Raw genomic sequence first — 20,483 nt, 5'->3', positions numbered from 1 at the left:
TGCCAGGCACCAGAGTTCATGCTTCCACAGGCTTCACTAGGTTTTACTTAAGCATGTTTTTGCATTACTATTGTTTTTTGAGAATTATAACCTCCCATATATATTATTTTAGTTCATTTAATCATATCTTCTAGGCCCTTTTCTCCTGTTGTTTCTTTGTTTCAACAAAGAGAAATATTTAAGAAAGGAGCCCCGAAAGATTTTAGTTATTTTAAATATTTAAAACTAAAATCTGAATAACTAAAAAAGACAAAAAAAAAGTCATGGAATATATATTGAGATTTAGGTAGAGCATCGTTCATCTACTCAGGAACAGTTACAGACAGGTAGAGTCTACACTGACCCGAACTTCAGGGTGGATTGTGCTTTCCAGAAACTATTCCAGTTACCAACAGTCACCTAACTGAGTTCAGAATGGATGAGCAAGAATGGATTTTCCTCTCTATGGCTTCTTGTTTTTTGTTTTTTGTTTTTATTTCTGAATGTACATCAGCATCCTCTCTGTGGCTTCTGATGCAAAGGTATGCTATATGCTTTTTTTTTTTTTTTTTGAGATGGAGTCTCGCTCTGTTGCCCAGGCTGGAGTGCAGGCGTGATCTCAGCCACTTTGGCCTCCCAAAGTGCTGGAATTATGGGTGTGAGCCACTGTGCCCACCCTACATGAGGTTTTTAGAACTCAAAGAGTTTAACAGGGTCTTCCATTTTTAGTTGTATGGTAGGATTAGATACACTGAACAACCTTCTCAATTAACACAACTAAAGTACTACCTATAGGCTGGGCACAGTGGCTCATGCCTGTAATCCCAGCACTTTGGGAGGCTGAGGCAGGTGGGTTGCCTGAGCTCAGGAGTTGAAGACCAGCCTGGGCAACATGGTGAAACCCTGTCTTTACTAAGAAGACAAAAAAAAATTAGCTGGACGTGGTGGCACATGCCTGTAGTTCCAGCTACTCAGAAGGCTGAGGCATGAGAATCGCTTGAACCCAGGAGGCGGATGTTGCAGTGAGCCGATTTCACCCCACTGATCAGCCTGGGCAGCAGAGCGACAGAGAGAGACTGCCTCAAAAAAAAAACAAAAATAGAAATAAATAACAAAATGCTAACTATAATGTAACGCATCCTGAGCTGGCATGAAAATGAGAAATCTACAGATCTTAAGAACTAAACGAACAAGAGATTTCTGAAAAGGAAGCGAGTGCCAAAGCTGGCTGGTGCTTGCCCTGATGATTTCTGTCAAGCCATGGAAACTTTGGGTGTACTCACTAAAAGCTTCTTGGACTATGGCGAGCAGGCCTGAAAGCGTGGGATGCGCGCTAGGTGAGGAATGATATCGGAGGCCTTTCCTAAAGCTGGGAATCCAAAAGAGCTTCAGGGTGAGGGCAAATTAGAAGGAAACCTCATGGTGAGCATTTTACGACCAACAGCTAACCCTCACCTGAGATTTTAGTCTGCTCTGAAAAACCTGGAGCAGCAGATGGTTTAATTTAGCGATCTCTGTCTGACATCGTCCCAGGGTAACCCGCAGAAGCAAAGTCCTCTCTGGAAACAAGCAGCTTCAACTCAGGCCACAAAGAATTCCCATGGATACTGTTCCATGGAAATCAGCCCACAGCCTTTAATATACTTAAAGTAAATAATTGTCATTTTCAACAGAGCTATCTTGTGAAGGATAAACAAAGGTGACCAGGCATGGTGGGTCATGCCTGTAAACCCACCACTTAGGGAGGTCAAGGCAGGAGGATCACTTGAGCTCTGGAGTTCAAGACCCGCCTGGGAAACATGATGAGACCCCATCTCTACAAAAAGGTTTTAAAATTAATGGCCGGGTGCCGTGGCTCACGCCTGTAACCCCAGCACATTGGGAGGCTGAGGCGTGCAGATCACCTGAAGTCAGGAATTCGAGACCAGCCTGGTCAACGAGGTGGAACCTCGTCTCTACTAAAAATACAAAAATTAGCTGGGCGTGGTGGTGGGCACCTGTAATCCTAGCTACTTGGGAGGCTGAGACAGGAGAATGGCGTGAACCCAGAAGGTGGAGCTTGCAGTGAGCCGAGATGGCGCCACTGCACTCCAGCCTGGGTGACAGAGCCAGACTCTGTCTCAAAAAAAAAAAAAAAAAAAACCCTCTACCTGTCATGTCACCTCTATTTCCCCCTCTTCCTAGCCCCTGTCAACCACTAGTTTACTTTCAGTCTCTCCAGATGGGCCTCTTCTGCTTATCTCATACTAATGGAATCATATAATTATGTGACCTTTTGTATCTGGCGTCTTCTGGTTTGCTTAATGTTTTATGGTTTATCCATGTCACAGCTCATATCAGTACTTCATTCCTTTTTATACCTGAATAATATTCCATTTTATGATAATTCCACGTTTTGTTTATCCATTCATCAGTTTCATAAGCATTTAGGTTGTTTGCATTTTTTGGCTATTATGAATAATGTTGATATGAACATTTGTGTATGAGTTTTTATGTGGACATATGTTTTCATTTCTCTTAGATATATATACCTAGAAGTAGTATTGTTTGGTCATATGGTAAACTGTGTTTAATTGTTGGAGGAACTTCCACACTAGACAGTTTTCCAAAGCAGCTGCAACATTTTACATTCTCACTAGCAGCAAATGTATGAGGGTTCAATTTCCCCACATCTTCACCAACACTTGTTATTATTGTCTTTTTTATTATAGCCATCCTAGTGTGTGTGAAGTGGTATCTCAATGGTGATTTTCACTTGCATTTCTCAGTAACTAATGATGTTGAACAACTTTTCATGTGTTCACTAGCTATTGGTATTTCTTTGGACTACTATTCAAATATTTGCCTACTTTTAAAATTGGGTTGTCTTTTATTGTTGAATTGTAGGAGAGAGAGAGAGAGAGAGAGAGAGAGATAGATTATTGAGTTGTAGGAGTTCATAGATAGATAGACAGATAGAAAGAAAGATTACATTGAGTTGTAGAAGTTCACAGAGAGACAGACAGGGTCTCACTGTGTTGCCCAGTATGGTTTTGAACTCCTGGACTCCAGCAGTCCTCCCACCTCAGCCTCCCAAAGTGCTGGGATGACAGGCATGAGCCACCACCCCCAGCCTTGAGTTGCAGGAGTTCTTTATAGATTCTGGATACAAGTCCTTTATCAGATAAATGATTTGCAAATATTTTATCTCTCCTATGATTTTATTGTCCTTGCACTTTCTTGAATGTTTTAATTTTTATGAAGTGCAATTAATCTGGTTTATTTTATTTTATTACTTGTGCTTTGGTGTTATAAAGACATTTTTAAACAATAAGGACTGGGAGAAGCTGATGCGTGCCTATATTCCCAGCCGCTTGGGAGGCTGAGGCAGGAGGATCGCTGGAGCCCAGGCATTGGAGTCCAGCCATAGTGAGATCCTGTCCCCCCACCAAAAGCAAAAACAAAAACAAAACAGAGTTTATCACCAGATATCCCCACTAGAGGAAGTTTCTTTTACCTGAAGTACATGCTTTAGAAAAGTGTCCTGGATTTCAAAGGAATGGTGAACAATTATTGTAACTATAAAATTGGATCATATTGATTACAAAAGAACCATGGCGTTAAAGGTTCCTTAGAGGGGGCCGGGCGCGGTGGCTCACGCCTGTAATCCCAGCACTTTGGGAGGCCGAGGTGGGCGGATCACAAGGTCAGGAGATCAAGACCATCCTGGCTAACACGGTGAAACCCCGTCTCCACTAAAAATACAAAAAATTAGCCGGGCGTGGTGGCGGGCGCCTGTAGTCCCAGCTACTCGGGAGACTGAGGCAGGAGAATGGCGTGAACCCGGGAGGCAGAGCTTGCAGTGAGCCGAGATCGCACCACTGCACTCCAGCCTGGGCGACAGAGCGAGACTCCGTCTCAAAAAAAAAAAAAAGTTCCTTAGAAGACATCAGGGCCAGTCTCTTATCTAATTAAAAAATAGTCCTCCAATGTTCTCAATAGCCTCTGCTCCAGATGCTTCCCCAGAATTTACTCTGAGACAGTCACTATAAAAAGTTTCTTCTCAGGCTGAGTGAGGTGGCTTGTGCCTGTCATCTCAGCACTTTGGGAGGCCAAGGTAGGAGGATCAGTTGAGCCCAGGAGTTCAAGACCAGCCATGCAACATAGGAAGACCCTTCCTCTACAAAAAGTTTTTAAAAAAATTAGCGGGTATGGTGTGCACACCTGTGGTCCTAGCCATTCAAGTGGCTGAGCAGGAGGATCACTCAAGCCTGGGATCTCAAGGTTACGGTGAGCTGTGATTGTGCCACTGCACTCCAGCCAGGGTGACAGAGCAAGACCGCATCTCCAACAGAAAAAAGTTCCATCTCAAACTGAACACAGCCTGCCTTCCTATAATTCCCACTTAATGATTTTTAAAAGGTTTTCTCAAAATCACAAAGTCTGTTTTTTCTATATCTGATACACCTTAGTTGTACTTGAAATTCTCTTTACATTTTCTTTTCTCTAAGCTAAACAAACCAGTGCAATCAAATAGATTCTTGACCAGTGCTGTGAAATATTATAGAACTTTCTGTGATGATGCAGTGTTTAATACTGTAATGATGGAAAGTTACTATTTCTGCACCATCCTGTGTGGTAGCTAGCCACTGGCCACATGTGACTTTTGAATACTTGAAATGTGGCTAGTGCAACAGAAAAACAAATCTTGATGTAATTAAATTGAAATATCCACATGTGGCTAGTGGCTACTGTATTAAACACTGCAATTCTAGATCATTCTCCTGGCCAGATTTCTCTGTGCCACTACCAGCAGCATCAGATTCACCTGGGAACTTGTCATGTTTTAGGCCCTACCTCCGACTTATAAATCATAAAGAGTTGAGGGTGGAGCCCAGCAATCTCATTTAACACGCTCTCCAGGTGATTCCAGTGCACTAATACTTGAAAGCCAATTCCAGTTTGTCAAGGCTTCTGCAAAAAGCAGTGCTCAGACAAGGTCTGACATGCATGTATTTCACCTAAAGACAGCTTCAATTACTTTAAAAAAAAAAAATTGAATACTACTTTCTAAATAGTGCATTGACTGCATGTTATAAAAATCAATACAATGTGGATATAGGTTTTTTTTTTTTTGAGACAGAGTCTTGCTCTGTTGCCCAGGCTGGAGTGCAGTAGCACAATCTCAGCTCTCTGCAACCTCTGCCTCCCGGGTTCAAGTGATTCTTCTGCCTCAGCCTCCCAAGTGCTGGGACTACAGGTGTGTGCTACCACACCCGGCTAATTTTTTGCATTTTTAGTAGAGACAGGGTTTCACCATGCTAGCCAGGATGGTCTGGATCTCCTGACCTCAGGATCCGCCTGTCTCAGCCTACCAAAGTGTTGGGATTACAGGTGTGAGCCATCACACCCGACCTGGATATGAAGAATTTTAAAAAATTAAGTGCGAGGCCAGGTGCAGTGGCTCACGCCTATAACCCCAGCGCTTTGGGAGGCTGAGGCATGCAGATCACTTGAGGTCAGGAGACCAGCTTAGGCAACATGGCAAAACCCCATCTCTGCAAAAAATACAAAAACTAGTTGGGCGTGGTGGCACACGCCTATGGTCCCAGCTACTTGGGAGGCAGAGGTTGCAGTGAGCCGAGGTCTCACTGCTGCACTCCAGCATGGGTGACAGAGTAAGACCCTATCTCAAAAATAAAGTGCCCATTACAGTTAAAAAAAAAAATTAATTAACAGGCACTTTCCCAACTGGGCGTGGTAGCTCGTGCCTGTAATCCCAGCACTTTGGGAGACTGGGGTGGGAGGATCACTTGAGCTCAGGAGTCCGAGACCAGCCTGGGCAACATGGTGAAACCCCATCTCTACTAAAAATACAAAAATTAGCCGGATGTGGTGGCATGCGCCTGTAATCCCAGCTACTTGGGAGGCTGAGGCAGGAGAATTGTTCGAACCCAGGAGGTACAGGTGACAGTGAGCCAAGATCACAGCACTGCACTCCAGCCTGGGTGACAGAGTGAAACGCCATCTAAAAAAAAAAAAAAAAAAAAAAAAATGTTTTTTTAAAGCTCTTGGCATGGTGGCTTACACATATAATCCCAGCACTTTGGGAACCAAGGCAGACAGATCACGTGTGGTCAGGAGTTCAAAACCAGCCTGGCCAACATGGCAAAACCCATCTCTACTAAAAATACAAAATTAGCCAGGCATGGTGGCGCACGCCTGTGATCCCAGCTTCTTGGGAAGCTGAGACAGGGAGAATCGCTTGATCCCGGGAGGCCACAGTTGCAGTGAGCTGAGATTGCACCACTGCACTCCAGCCTGGGTGACAGAGTGAGACTCCATCTCAAAAAAAAAAAAAAAAAAAACTAAACTAAAAAACAGGCACTTTTCCGTAAGTTTCACACAGCCTTACAGTACTAGAACCCTTGATTGTCTCTTGATTGTCAGTCTGGCGTGCTTTCCATCTCTTAGGCTGTTTCATGAAATAGGCCTCACTGTTTGGTTTGGTGTCTCCCAGATGAGAAAAATCTGGTTCCTTGGCATGTATTTTACCTACCCCATTTGGGGGCTGTTTCTTCTGCCTTTTCTTGCACAACTTCCCCACTGTTGGGTGCCTCTTTAGTCACTCCCAATACCCTGGAAACATCTCCCTTTTTCAGGGTTTAACAGACTTCACCTGTGTAGTTACCCTCTTTTAATGTGACTTTTGTCCTCTTAGGCTTGAAACCTAGAAGAGGAGCTGGCTTGTTCTGCTGGCCTTGAGCCAGATGTCATAACTTCAGGCAGTGCCACGCTACACATCTCCAGCAGTTTGGAACAGAGAACAGAGTTAGAGATAAGATCGGCAGCTTTAGGTGATGGCTTTGTTTCAAATAAACCATGCGTGACCCAAGCCTCCACTTCAAATGGGGAATGAAATTGCTTTATCCTTTGACAGCTTGCTCTATGAAATACATTTATCTTCACTTAATTGCCTTAGATCCCAAGAGGCTACATACAGTAATTTCTAGGAGATAATTATATCAAATTTTAAAAATATGTGACTGTGGACATGAATATGTAACTGCAGTGGACAGGGAGGGAGAGAGGTGGGGGAAACCAAAAGTCCTGCTGAACTTGCTGGTAAGTTTCCGTTCTTATCCTTAGAGTTTCCTTGGGTCATAGACCACTTACTCTGAATCTGCTGATTCAGATATGGGATCCTTCGTACCCTGTGCTGCTAGGGTTAAAGCATCTTGTCTACTACTCTTGTAGCTGGATAGTGTTTTGCTCAGGCTCCTCCTGAAACTGGGAGGGGTCAGGCTGGTGGCGGACTTCCGGTTATATGTCTTCATTTAGTCCGGCTGGGCACAGTCTGTCTACACTGTAGGCCACAGCCACTGGGAGTTCTGGTTAGTGGCAGCTGAAAACCAGCAAACTTGTTGATTTTAAAACATGACTATTTAGATGTTAGGGATAAACTTCCTGTAGATGGGGGACAGGCTTCTTTATCTTGGCGTGTTTGAATATCCAGTTCTCATTTCCCTAACCTTTATATTTGAAAAAATCTAAAGTTTCACTGTCATTTTTACTAATCCCAGCCACTACCTACCTTTACCCTACTTTTTATTTCTTCTTTCTGAAATTCCAGGGTTTGTTTGTTTGTTTGTTTGTTTTTCCTGCCTCTTACTTAATCACTGTATTTCCATGTTGTGATATAATAACCCCTTAAAGACCAAAGGCATTTTCCAGGTGTGGACACAGTTCTGGGTCATCGCTCAGCTCTTTTTGTCTGCATCTGCCTTTAAGACTACACACTGAACAGTTAGATTGTGAGCTCCATGATACTCCTCTCCAACCGCCATCCCCAAATGTCTAGTGTGGTGCTCATGTCTTAACAAGGGCTGTGTGAGGAAGAGCCAGTGAAGCCTAGCTGAGTGACATGGTTGACAGGCAGTCCTGCTGTAAAGACAAGGAAGATCTGACTTGGAGATACAGAGGACATTTGGATTCGGTACTAAGATCCATGAATATCTAAGCCAGCTTGGGGGTTGGGGGGTGTGCCAAAACCAATCAAGGTGGGCTGACCGAAGCAGAGAATCTGTAGAGCCAAAGACTTTCCGTTCCCATCAAGTTCTTTCAAGGCCTAGTCCCATGGCGCTTTCTGCTTGCAGGGGTCATTCTCCAGGTGTCTTTTGTCCCTTCATTCTCACTTAGTCAGGGTCAGCCACACTCCAGTTCACTCAGAGGGAAGTGTTGCCTTTCTTTTAAACTCCTCCCCGAGAAACCTGACAGCTCTGATGAGTAAGTCGGTTTGCATTTGAAAAGGTCATGCTGGTGTGCCTCTGAGTACTGTCACATCATTTCTTGGAGTCACATCAAGGAGTTTTTTTTAAGGAATTACACTTTAGCTCACATCTAAAACATGAGCACCTGAATAGCAGCCTGGGGGGTGGTCATCAGGGTTAGGGTGTTTGTTCTAGTGTGTTTCTTTTGAGCTAGAAAAACATTTCTCCATATATCACCACCTTTGGTACTCCCTTCTGGAGAGCTGCTTTTCTCCTGCCTGCCCACTAGTCTGGTAGTAGTACCAAGAAGCTTTCCATGGTTAGTAATCTTGATTCAAACCACTTCTTTTAGTTGGATCCTTTTTTTGAGTCAGGGTCTCACTCTCACCCAGACTGGAGTGCAGTGGCGGGATCTGTACTCACTGCAGCCTCCACCTCCTGGGTTCAAGTAGCAGTCCTCCCATCTCACCCTCCCAGGTAGCTGGGACTACAGGTGTCTGCCACCACACCCAGCTAATTTTTTTATTTTTTAATTTTATTTATTTATTTATTTTGTAAAGAAGAGATCTCACCATGTTGCCCAGTCTGGTCTTGAACTCCTGGCTCAAGCAATCCTTCCAAAGTGCTGAAATTACAGGAGCGAGCCACCATGCCTGATCTTAATTTGATCTTTCAGGAGCAGAACCTGCCTATTTTTTCTTGTGTTTTATTTAATAAAAAGAACGTACTAAACTTATATAAGGACTTACCAAGAAGGATAATTGAAATTCTGGTGTCTTTAGACAAAAAAGCTAAAAAAAAAAAAAAAAAAAAGAAAAAAAAGGTGAGGGCTTTTCAGGGATTGAATTGTCTTTGGCACATTTTTTGGTGGATTCCATGAATCCAACTATTTTGGTGTGTTCAGTGAAGTGTTCGCTGAATTTGACTTAGGACTCTGTGTGCGTATACGTGTGTGTGTGTTGAACATATGTGTCTGTTCCTCTGGAAAGAAGATCATTAATCCCAAATTCTGAAGAGGGAAATGGAGACTTTCCAAGAAGGGTCAGGAGCAGGCGAAAAGAAAACATTTTGCCACAGATATTTAGAGTCAATGAGATAGGTCAGATGGAAATGAAGAAATGCCATGATTTACTTCTATTTCTTAGAGCTCACTGTATGGCTGACCGATAACAGTCACTAGCCACATTTGTCTACTTAAAATTAAATTATTTGGCCAGGCACAGTGAATCATGCCTGTAATCTCAGCACTATGGGAGGCTGAGGCGGGTAGATTGCTTGAGGCCAGGAGTTCAAGACTAGCCTGGCCAACATGGTGAAACCCCATCTCTGCTAAAAATACAAAAATTAGCCAGGCATGGTGTGCATGTCTGTAATCCCAGCTACTCAGGAAACTGAGACACGAAAATCACCTGAACCCCCCAGGGCAGAGGTTGCAGTGAGCCAGGATCACACCATTGCACTCCAGCCTGGTCGACAGAGCAAGACTGTCTTAAAAAATATATATATGTGTGTGTGTGTGTGTGTGTGTATAATGTGTGTGTGTATATATATATACACACACACACACACACACACACATATATATATAGGCTAGGTGTGGTATCTCATGCCTGTAATCCCAGCACTTTGAGAGGCCAGTGTGGGAGGATTGAGTCCAAGAGTTCAAGACCAGCCGGGCACGGTGGCTCAAGCCTGTAATCCCAGCACTTTGGGAGGCCGAGACGGGCGGATCACGAGGTCAGGAGATCGAGACCATCCTGGCTAACACGGTGAAACCCCGTCTCTATTAAAAAAATACAAAAAAACTAGCCGGGCGAGGTGGCGGCACCTGTAGTCCCAGCTACTCGGGAGGCTGAGGCAGGAGAATGGCGGGAACCCGGGAGGCGGAGCTTGCAGTGAGCTGAGATCCGGCCACTGCACTCCAGCACGGGCAGCAGAGCGAGACTCCGTCTCAAAAAAAAAAAAAAAAAAAAAAAAGAGTTCAAGACCAGCCTGGACAACATAGTGAGATCCCATCTCTACAAAAAATTTAAGTTAGCTTGGCATGGTGGTACGTGCCTCTAGTCCCAGCTACTCAAGGAGCTAAGGTGGGAAGATTGTTTGAACCTGAGAGGTTAAGGCTACAGTGAGCTGTGATTGCACCACTGCACTCCAGCCTGGGTGACAGAATGAGAACCCTGTCTCAATCAATCAAAACTTAGTTAATTACAATTAAATAAAATTGAAAATTCAGTTCTTCAGTCACACTAGTCACATTTCAAGTGGCCAGTAACCACGTGAGACTGATGGGTACTGTATTGTCAAGCATAATATAGAACATTTCCATTATTGCCATAAAGTTCTCTTAGACGACTTTGCTTTGTGATAAAGTCACTAAGTATAACTCAGTTATTAAGGTTGGGGTTGGTGGGGGTGGATGGGGAAAGAGGAGGTGTTGGGCAAAGGATACAGAGTTTTTATTAGACAAGAGGAGTAGGTTCTTATGATCTGTTGTAAAGCATGGTGACTAGAGTGAATAATGTATATTTCAAAATAGCTTAAAGAATAGATTTTAAATGTTCTCACCACAAATAAATAAGTATATGAGATGACAGATGTGTTACATTGCCCAATTTGATTGTTCCACATGTACACATTTATCAAAATATCACATTGTCCTTCATAAATATATACAATTACTCTTTGCCAATTTAAAATAAAACTATTAGGCCGGGTGCAGTGGCTCATGCCTGTAATCCCAGCACTTTGGGAGGCTGAGGCAGGTGGATCACCTGAGGTCAGGAGTTTGAGACCAGCCTGGTCAGCATGGCAAAACCCCATCTCCACTAAAAATATAAAAATTAGGTGGGTGTAGTGGCTTATGCCCATAATCCCAGCTACTCGGGAGGCTGAGGCAGGAGAATCGCTTGAACCCAGGAGGCAGAGGTTGCAGTGAGCCGAGATCGTGCCACAGAACTCTAGCCTGGGTGACAGAGTGAGACTCTGTTGTCAAAAAAATAAATAAAGTAAAATAAAACTATTTTTTTAAAAGGTCAGCCGGGCACGGTGGCTCAAGCCTGTAATCCCAGCACTTTGGGAGGCCGAGACGGGCGGATCACAAGGTCAGGAGATCGAGACCATCCTGGCTAACACGGTGAAACCCCGTCTCTACTAAAAAATAAAAAAACTAGCCGGGCGAGGTGGCGGGCGCCTGTGGTCCCAGCTACTCCGGAGGCTGAGGCAGGAGAATGGCGTAAACCCAGGAGGCGGAGCTTGCAGCGAGCTGAGATCCGGCCACTGCACTCCAGCCTGGGCGACAGAGCCAGACTCAGTCTCAAAAAAAAAAAAAAAAAAAAAGGTCTGGGATGATGACAGGGAGGATATTGAGAGGGAGGTACTAGGATTTGAATAGCTAAAGCCATTTAATTAGGAATGAATCAGCATCAGAAGCTACGGACTTCAAAGAGTGGTAAATTACAAGATTCCTGCTGAGATAATTTAGTATTGTATTTAGCAGGATTCAGAATATTATCTCCAACATGATCAATTTTCATGACCTTCTGTAAGAAAGTTTTCTACTCTTAGAAACACAGCCTCCTTTCATAGACTTTTTAAAAGTTATTTTGTCTTTATCTCTATGCCTTCATCATTAACACTTGCTTTTCCATTCTCGGTGTTTCATTTTCATTGATAAAACTTACATCAACATTTTCCATAGTGCTATCATGATGTATTGTTTCATTTGATTTCCACTACAGTTCTGCGAGGCATTGTCACTTTTTTTTTTTTGAAACGGAGTCTCGCTCTGTCACCCAGGCTCCAAGGTTGTAGCACAATGGCACGATCTCAGCTCACTGCAACCTTTGCCTCTTGGGTTCAAACAGTTCTGTCTCAGCCTCCCAAATAGCTGGGATTACAGGCGCGCACCACCACACCCAGCTAGTTGTATTTTTAGTAGAGACGGGGTTTCACCAGATTATCCTGGCTAGTCTCAAACTCCTGACCTCGTGATCCACCCACCTCAGCCTCCCAAAGTGGGCATTATCACATTTTACAGCTGAGAAGATTAAGAATTAGACTGATTTATCTGAGATCATATGGTGATACTAGGTCAGAACCTAAACCTATCAGTTTCTATTAGATTTAGGTGAATAAGAGGCCTAAACATATAGTTTTATCCTGTTAGATCAAGAGTCTAGACATAGGCAGTCCAGGGCTAGTGTTCAGGCTCTACCACTTGGCTTCCCCAAATTGGCAGACACTGGAGCTTAATACACAACATCCTACGATGTGGTCCCATCCCAAGATGGTTAGTAGAGCATCAGCAGGAAGCTTAATGGAGGAATAAAACAGAAAGGGTATGCCCCATACATTTAAAGAGACTTCTTCAAGGTTTTATGTAGAAGTTATATTTATAAACATCTCAAGAGTCACATGGCTGTCCTAGCTGCAGAGAGGGCTGAAAATACAGTCACCTGACTGGCAGAAACGTACCCAGCTATTAGCCAGATGTGGTAACACGTACCTGTAATCCTAGCTACTCTAGAGACTGAGGCGGGAGGATCACTGGAGCCCAGGAGTTCGAGGCTGCAGTGAGCCATGATCATGCCGCTGTATCCCATCCCTGGGTGAAATATTGAGACCCTGTGTCTAAAACACACACACACACTCACACTCTTAGTTAAAAATCAGAGTTACTTTGCTAAAGAGGGGAAGACTGGATTGGGAGGTAACTGGCAAACTCCGCTCCAGCAGGTGTTTTAATATTTGGTCTGGGGCTTTCCCACTGTTTCATGTTGTCTCTGACTTGTTAGCTAATGATTTAGTCATCTAAGCCTCCAGGGCTGCCATTTTTTCCAAAGAATTAAACGTAAGTTCCCTCTCTCGCAGATGAATAATTACAATAAAAGCTACAGTTTACTGAGGACTTGCTTTGTCTTAGATATTATTCTAAGAATTTACATGTTTTTAAACTTTTTTTTTTTCCTCCAGACAGAGTCTCAGTCTGTCACCCAGGCTGGAGTGCAGTGGTGCCATCTCACTCACTGCAACCTCTGCCTCCCGGGTTCAAGTGATTCTCCTGCCTCAGCCTCCCAAGTAGAGTAGTTGAGACTACAGGCACGCACGACCATGCCTGGGTAATTTTTGTATTTTTAGTAGAGATGGGGTTTCACCATGTTGACCAGGCTGGTCTCGAACTCCTGGCCTCGAGTAATCCACCCACCTTGGCCTCCCAAGGTGCTGAGATTACAACATGGTGAATCCCTGTCTTTACAAAATATACAAAAATTAGCCAGATGTGGTAGCATGTGCCTATAGTCCCAGCTTCTTGGGGGGTGAGGCAGGGACATTGCTTGAGCCTGGGAGGTTGAGGCTGCAGTGACCTATGTTCCCACCACCCTGAGTGACAAAATGAGACCCTGTCTCAACAACAACAAAAGGCAATCTATTTAATGTGCCTTCTTGGTTTCTCTTCACTGTCCCCTTTCTTCTTCTGTCACTCTCTCAGACCCGAGGCTGGGAAAAGAGATTGACATGGTTTAGGGTTTTAGAAATTTAGTTCCTGTACCTCATGTAGGAACTTGCATGAACAGATTGTGCTGGGGAATTAATGAGATGTCTGCAGAGAATCCAGAGGCTCAAAGTTTCTATATCTTGTTAATAGAAATTTGCTTTCCAAATACAATTTTGTATTTTCTCTTCTCTCCCACTCCCCCTGGTACTGAGTTGTAACAGGTAAGAGCACTATCCATTGATCGTCCCACACCTCTTCCCCATAGACACCTCAGTGGGACTGGCGCTTGAATCTACAGTCCACATGTAGCCAGGGTGACACATCTGCTGTTAAGTTGCTCTGAGGCTTGACTTCTGGTGTTCATTCAACATTAGATATTTATTAAACACTTACTATTTACCAGGCATTCACAGTGCTAGGGATTTTGTGGTGAATGAGACAGGCATAGTCTCTTACCTCACAGATTTTACGTTCCAGTTATGGGGATGCAGAGCAAACAAGTAAAGAAATAAGTAAGCAAAATAAATTCACTGGGCATGGTGGCTCATGCCTGTAATCCCAACACTTTGAGAGGCCAAGGCAGGAGGATTGCTCGAGTTCAAAAGTTCCTTCTTTTTTTTTTTTGGAGACAGAGTCTCGCTCTGTCACCCAATGCTGGAGTGCAGTGGTGCCATCTTGGCTCACTACAACCTCCGCCTCCTGGGTTGAAGGGATTCTCCTGCCTCAGTCTCCCGGGTAACTGGGATTACAGGTGCCTACCACCACACCTGGCTAATTTTTGTATTTTTAGTAGAAACGGGGTTTTACCATGTTGGCCAGGCTGGTCTTGAACTCCTGTCCTCAAGTGATCCGCCTGCCTTAGCCTCCTAAAGTGCTAGGATTACAAGCATGAGCCACCGTGCCCGGCTGATTGGTTTTTATTGATTTACAAGTCTGCATGTGAATCTTTGTCAGCTACGTGCATAGCGGATCACCCAGTGTATAATTTTAAATTTATTTACAGCATTTTCTTTGCATAAAAATTTTTATGACAAATCAGCCATTTCCTTTCTGGTTTATGTCTTACTTAAGAAATCCTTTCCGGCTGGGCACAGGGGCTCATGCCTGGAATCCCCCAGCATTTTGGGAGACCGAGGTGAGCAAATCACAAGGTCAGTAGTTCAAGACCAGCCTGGCAATATGGTCTCTACTAAAAATACAAAAAAAAAAAAAATTAGCTGGGCATGGTGGCCAGACACCTGTAGTCCCAGCTACTCGGGAGACTGAGGCAGGAGAATCACTTGAACCCGGGAGGCGGAGCTTGCAGTGAGCCGAGATTGCACCACTGCACTCCAGCCTGGGCGACAGAGCGAGACTCCATCTCAAAAAAAAAAAAAAGAAATCCGTTCTGAGTGTGCAATATTGGCCATATATTGCTAATTGTTGAAGCTAGACGATGGTATCGGGTTTATTTATTATACTAGTCTCTCCTTTTATATATGTTTGAGATTTTCCATAATTAAAAAAAATTAATTAAAACAAGACCACTGGCATGCATTTAATAGCAAATATGCTTAAAGTTTTATTGTATATAAAATCAATTGTCCTAATCATAAGCCAGAGCTTATAATTTTGTGGGGTAAAAGGGTTACTTTTATCTCTGTATAAGACTTTGTCATTTTATCTTTTTTTAAAGACGAAGTCTTGCTCTTGTCGTCCAGGCTGGAGTGCAATGGCGCAATTTTGGCTCACTGCAATCTCTGCCTCCTGGGTTCAAGTGATTCTCCTGCCTCAGCCTCCCGAGTAGCTGGGATTACAGGCGCCCACCACCATGCCTGGCTAATTTTTGTATTTTTAGTAGAGACAGGGTTTCACCATGTTGGACAGGCTGGTGTCGAACTCCTGACCTCGGGTGATCCACCATGCCTGGCCCATTTGATCTTTTTTTTTTTTTTTAAATCACTTGGTTGTTAGGTTAAAATATTACCAAGAATAATTGCAATTTTACATGAAAAAAAGGAAACCTTACATACCCTGAGGTCATAAAGAATATATAACAACATTTTTCTTCTAAAAGTTTTAGTTTTACTTTAGATTTTTCTTCTGAATGTTTGGTTTTCATTTTGGTTTTCCATTTATATGTTCATTCCATTTGGGATTTAGTTTGTAAAGCAGATTTCCGTTTCCTAGTCCTCTGTTCTGTTCCATTGAACCAGTGAGCAATTGCCATATATACAGTATTTAGTCTTCCCATCCATGAACATGATATACTGTTAATTTATTCAGGTCTTTTATGCCCTTCAAGGATGTTTTGTAATATTTCCCATAAAACCCTTGCACAGATTTTGTTACTAATTTATCATATTTTCTAGTTAACTATTAATGGTATGAATATAAATGCTGTTTCTTTTCATCTTATATCTATCAACTTTACTGAGCTGTCTTGTTCTGTAAGAGTAACCATAATAATAGAAATTCTTTGTTTCTAACTTTAATAGCAATGCTTCTAAAGTTACATTAAATCCACTTGTCATAGATTTCTTTTTTTTCTTCTTTTTCTTTGTCTTTTTCGTTTTTTTTTTTTTTTTTTTTTTTTTGAGACAGAGCCTTGCCCTGTCACCTAGGCTGGAGTGCAGTGGCATGATCTTGGCTCATTGCAACCTCCACCTCCCGGGTTCAAGCGATTCTCCTGTCTCAGCCTCCCGAGTAACTATGGTTACAGGCGCGCACCACCATGCCAGGCTGATTTTTTTATTTTAAGTAGAAACAGGATTTCACCATGTTGGCCAGGCTGGTCTCAAACTCCTTACCTCAGGTGGTCTGCCCGTCTCAGCCTTGCAAAGTGCTGGGATTACAGGTGTGACCAACCATGCCTGGCCCATAGATTTCTGATAAGTGTATCTTGTCAGGTTAAGAACATTCACTTCTATTCCTAGATAGCTGAGTATTTTTTTAAAATCACAAATAAGGGTTTAATTTTATTAAATATTTTTTCTTAATCTGTTGATGATCGTGTAGTTTTTCTTTTTAACCTGTTCATATGGGGTTATACATTAATAATTTTTTTTAAATAGGTTCTTATTCCCATTGCCCAGGCTGGAGTACAGTGGTGCGATTATGGCTCACTGCAGCCTCAGCCTCCCTGGGCTTGCCCCTCCTACCTCAGCCTCCTGAATAACTGAGACTATGGGCGTGTGCCACCACACCTGGCTACTTTTTTGTATTTTTAATAAAGATGGGGTTTCGCCATCCTGGGCTCAAGCGATCCGTCTGCCTTGGCTTCCCAAAATGCTGGGGTTACAGGTGTGAGCCACCCCACCCAGCCCCGTAATAAAATTCTAATTTAAAACTATCATTTTCTTCCTAAAATAGTCAGTGTACTCTTCCAAACTTTAACATGAACATATTCTTGACTCATAGTTGTTTCGTGGGAGATAACATATTTGTTTCATTTTCTTAAAGGTTTTTACTCTGCTGCTTGCATGCCATTTCTCTCCTTCCTCCCTCCGTCCCTCCGTCCCTCCCTCCCTCCCTCCCTTCCTTCCTTCCTTCCTTCCTTCCTTCCTTCCTTTTTTTGATGGAATCTTGCTCTGTCACCAGGCTAGAGTGCAGTGGCACGATCTTGGCTCAGTGCAACCTCCACCTCCTGGGTTCAAATGATTCTCCCAGCTCAGTCTCCCAAGTAGCTGGGACTACAGGTGCGCACCACCATGCCCAGCTAATTTTTGTGTTTTTAGTAGAGATGGGGCTTCACCATGTTGGTCAAGCTAGTCTCAAACTCCTGACCTCAAGTGATCCACCTGCCTCGGCCTCCCAAGGTGCTGGGATTACAGGCATGAGCCACTGTGCCGGGCCTCAAGTTTACAATAGTGGGTATACAATGCTTGGAGAGGCTGTTAGAATAACAAATTGGCAGGATAGTGGCATACAGAATAAAGCATAAGGCAGTTAGAGTGGCATATAGCTTAGTACTGTTGAAATCAGAATCCATTGGTTTTTAATCTAACTCTAGAGCCATGCTGTCCAATAGAACTTTCTGCAGTGGTGAAAGTATTCTACTTTACACTGTCTGGTGTGGTAACTACTGGCCGCGTGTAGCTGTTGAGCACGTGAAATGTGGCTGGTCTACCTGAAGAAATGATTTTTTAAATTGTGGTAAAATATGCACACATAAAATTTACCATTTCGTGCCCTCCCTGCACTTGGCCACTGCTGCCCTGTGCCAGCAGCTTGGGGACTGGGAACACTCGTGCCTCGGGTACGCCGCACCCTTGGCCAGACGCAGTGGCACATGGATGTGCCCGTGGGGTCTTACCCCGGGCATCGCCGCTGCTGCCAGCGCCCTTCGCCTGTGCCTCGGCGTGGCGCCCACACTCCCTTCCTGCAGGGGTCTGCTGGATACCTGCAGCTGGAGCGCAAAAGGAGAGATTTCACCTCTTCTGGGAGTAGGAAGCTCTACTTTGACACTCATGCCTTAGTGTGCTTACTGGAAGACAATGGGTTTGCTACTCAGCAAGCAGAAATCATTGTGTCTGCATTGGTCAAGGTCCTGGAGACCAACATGGGTATCGTCTACAAAGATATGGCCACCAAGATGCAGCAGGAGATCGCTCTTCAGCCAATAATGTCTCAGACTGAATGTGGAAAAGGATATGATTACTTGGGAGAAGTGTGAATTTTCAGCCCTCAGAGCAGAAAATGAGAAAATAAAACTCAAACTAAATCAGTTAAAACAAGTAATGGATGAAGTGATTAAAGTCCTAAGAGATACTAAATTAGACTTCAGCCTAGAAAAGAGCAGAGTAAAAGAATTGTATTCATTGAACGAAAGGAAGCTGCTGGAATTGAGAACAGAAATAGTGACATTGCATGCCCAGCAAGATCGGGCCCTCACCCAGAGAGACAGGAAGATAGGAACTGAGGTTGTTGGCCCCAAAACCATGCTTGAGTCACACAAGCTTGATAATATTAAACCTTTAGCAGGGTCTGTATTTACGTGCCTAACAGTAGCTCTGGGATATTGTCGCCTGTGGATCTAATAAAGTGTCTATTTAAAGAGGGAAAAAAAGGATTTACCATTTCAACAATTTTTTAAGTGTACAACTCAGTGCCATTAAGTACATTCGCAGTGTTGTGCAACCATCACTACTATCCATTTCCAGAACTTTTCATCATTCCAAATGCTGTGACCATTAAACACTCACTCCTCATTCCCCCTTCCCCTGGCAACTTCTGCTTTATAGCTCTATGGATTTCCCTCTTGTAAGTACCTCATATAAGTGGAATCATGCAATATTTGTCCTTTTTTTTTTTTTTTTTTTGAGACAGGATCTCTCTCTGTTGCCCAGGCTGGAATGCAGTGTCACCATTACGGCTCACTGCAGCCTCCAACTCCCAAGCCCAAGGGATCCTCCCACCTCAGCGTCCTAAGTAGCTGGGACCACAAGCACGTACCACCACACCCAGCTAATTGTATGCACGCGTGTGTTCACGCGTGTGTGTGCTTGTGCATGTGTGCACGTGCGTGCGTGTATGTGTGCGTGTGTCTGTGTGTTTGCATGCGTGCACGTGTGTGTGTAGAAATAGGGTCTCCCCATGTTACCAGAGCTTCTCTTGAACTCTCAGGCCTCAAGCAATCGTCCCACCACAGCCTCCCAAAGTGCTAGGATTACAGGTGTGAGTCACCACCTTTGATGCACAAAAGTGTTTAATTTTGATAAAATCCGGTTGGCTTTTTTCTTTTTTTTTCTTTTTTTTTCTTTTTTTCTTGAGACTGAGCCTCACTCTGTTGCCCAGGCCGGTGTGCAGTGTCTTGATCTTGGCCCACTGCAACCTCCACCTCCTGGGTTCAAGTGATTCTTGTGCCTCAGCCTTTCAAATAGCTGGGATTACAGGGGCCCGCCCAGCTAATTTTTGTATTTTTAGTAGAGACGGGGTTTCACCATGTTGGCCAGTCTGGTCTCAAACTCCCAACCTCAAATGATCTACCTGCCTCAGCCTCCCGAAGTGCTGGGATTACAAACGTGAGGCGGTGTGTCCAGCCTGCTTATTTTTTCTTCTGTTTCCTATCCTTTTGATGTCATATCCAAGAAATCATTGCCAAATCTCGTGTCATAAAGATTTTCCCTTATGCTTTCTTCTAAGAGTTTTCTAGTTTTAGCTCCTTTTAGGTCTTTGGTCCGTTTTGAATTGGTTTTTGTATATGGTGTTAGGTAAGGGTCTGGCTTCATTCTTTTGCATGTGAATATCCAGGTTTTTTAAAGCTCTTTTTGTTGAAAAGACTATTCCTTCCATAAGATTGGAATTGGTCTTGGCACCCTTGTCAAAAGTCAGTTGACCCTGTATTTGTGAGAGTTTACTTCTAGGTTTTCTGTTCTATTCTATGCCAGTACCACACCATTTTGATTAGTATAGTTTTGCAGTAAGTTTTGAAATCCAGAAGCATGCGCCCTCTAACTTTTGTTCCTTTTCAAGATTATTTTGACTGTATGGAGTCCCTTAAGATTCCATATGAATTTTTTTTTTTTTTTTTTTTTTTTTTTGAGACGGGTTCTCGCTCCATTGCCCATGCTGGAGTGCAGTGGCACAGTGTCAACTCACTGCAACCTCCATCTCCCAGGTTCAAGCGATTCTTGTGCTTTAGCCTCCCAAGTACCTGGGATTACAGGCATGCACCACCACACCCAGCTAATTTTTGTATTTTTAATAGAAACGGGGTTTTGCCATGTTGACCAGGCTGGTCTCCAACTCCTGACCTCAAGCAGTCTGCCCGCTTTTGCCTC

The 20,483-nt window shown here is 43.6% G+C and overlaps 1 protein-coding gene and 1 pseudogene across 7 annotated transcripts in view; both read left to right on the top strand.

Moving 5' to 3' along the window:
• Positions 1 to 20,483, top strand: part of SMG6 (SMG6 nonsense mediated mRNA decay factor) — a 243,592-nt gene that overhangs the window by 156,683 nt on the left and 66,426 nt on the right. The gene's annotated exons all lie outside the window — the stretch shown is intronic.
• Positions 17,835 to 18,751, top strand: LOC123569512 (mitochondrial calcium uniporter regulator 1 pseudogene; annotated as a pseudogene).

This window comes from Macaca fascicularis, chromosome 16 (genome assembly GCF_037993035.2).
Source record: "Macaca fascicularis isolate 582-1 chromosome 16, T2T-MFA8v1.1".
NCBI lineage: Eukaryota > Metazoa > Chordata > Mammalia > Primates > Cercopithecidae > Macaca > Macaca fascicularis.
This window is presented reverse-complemented; position numbering and strand designations above follow the sequence as displayed.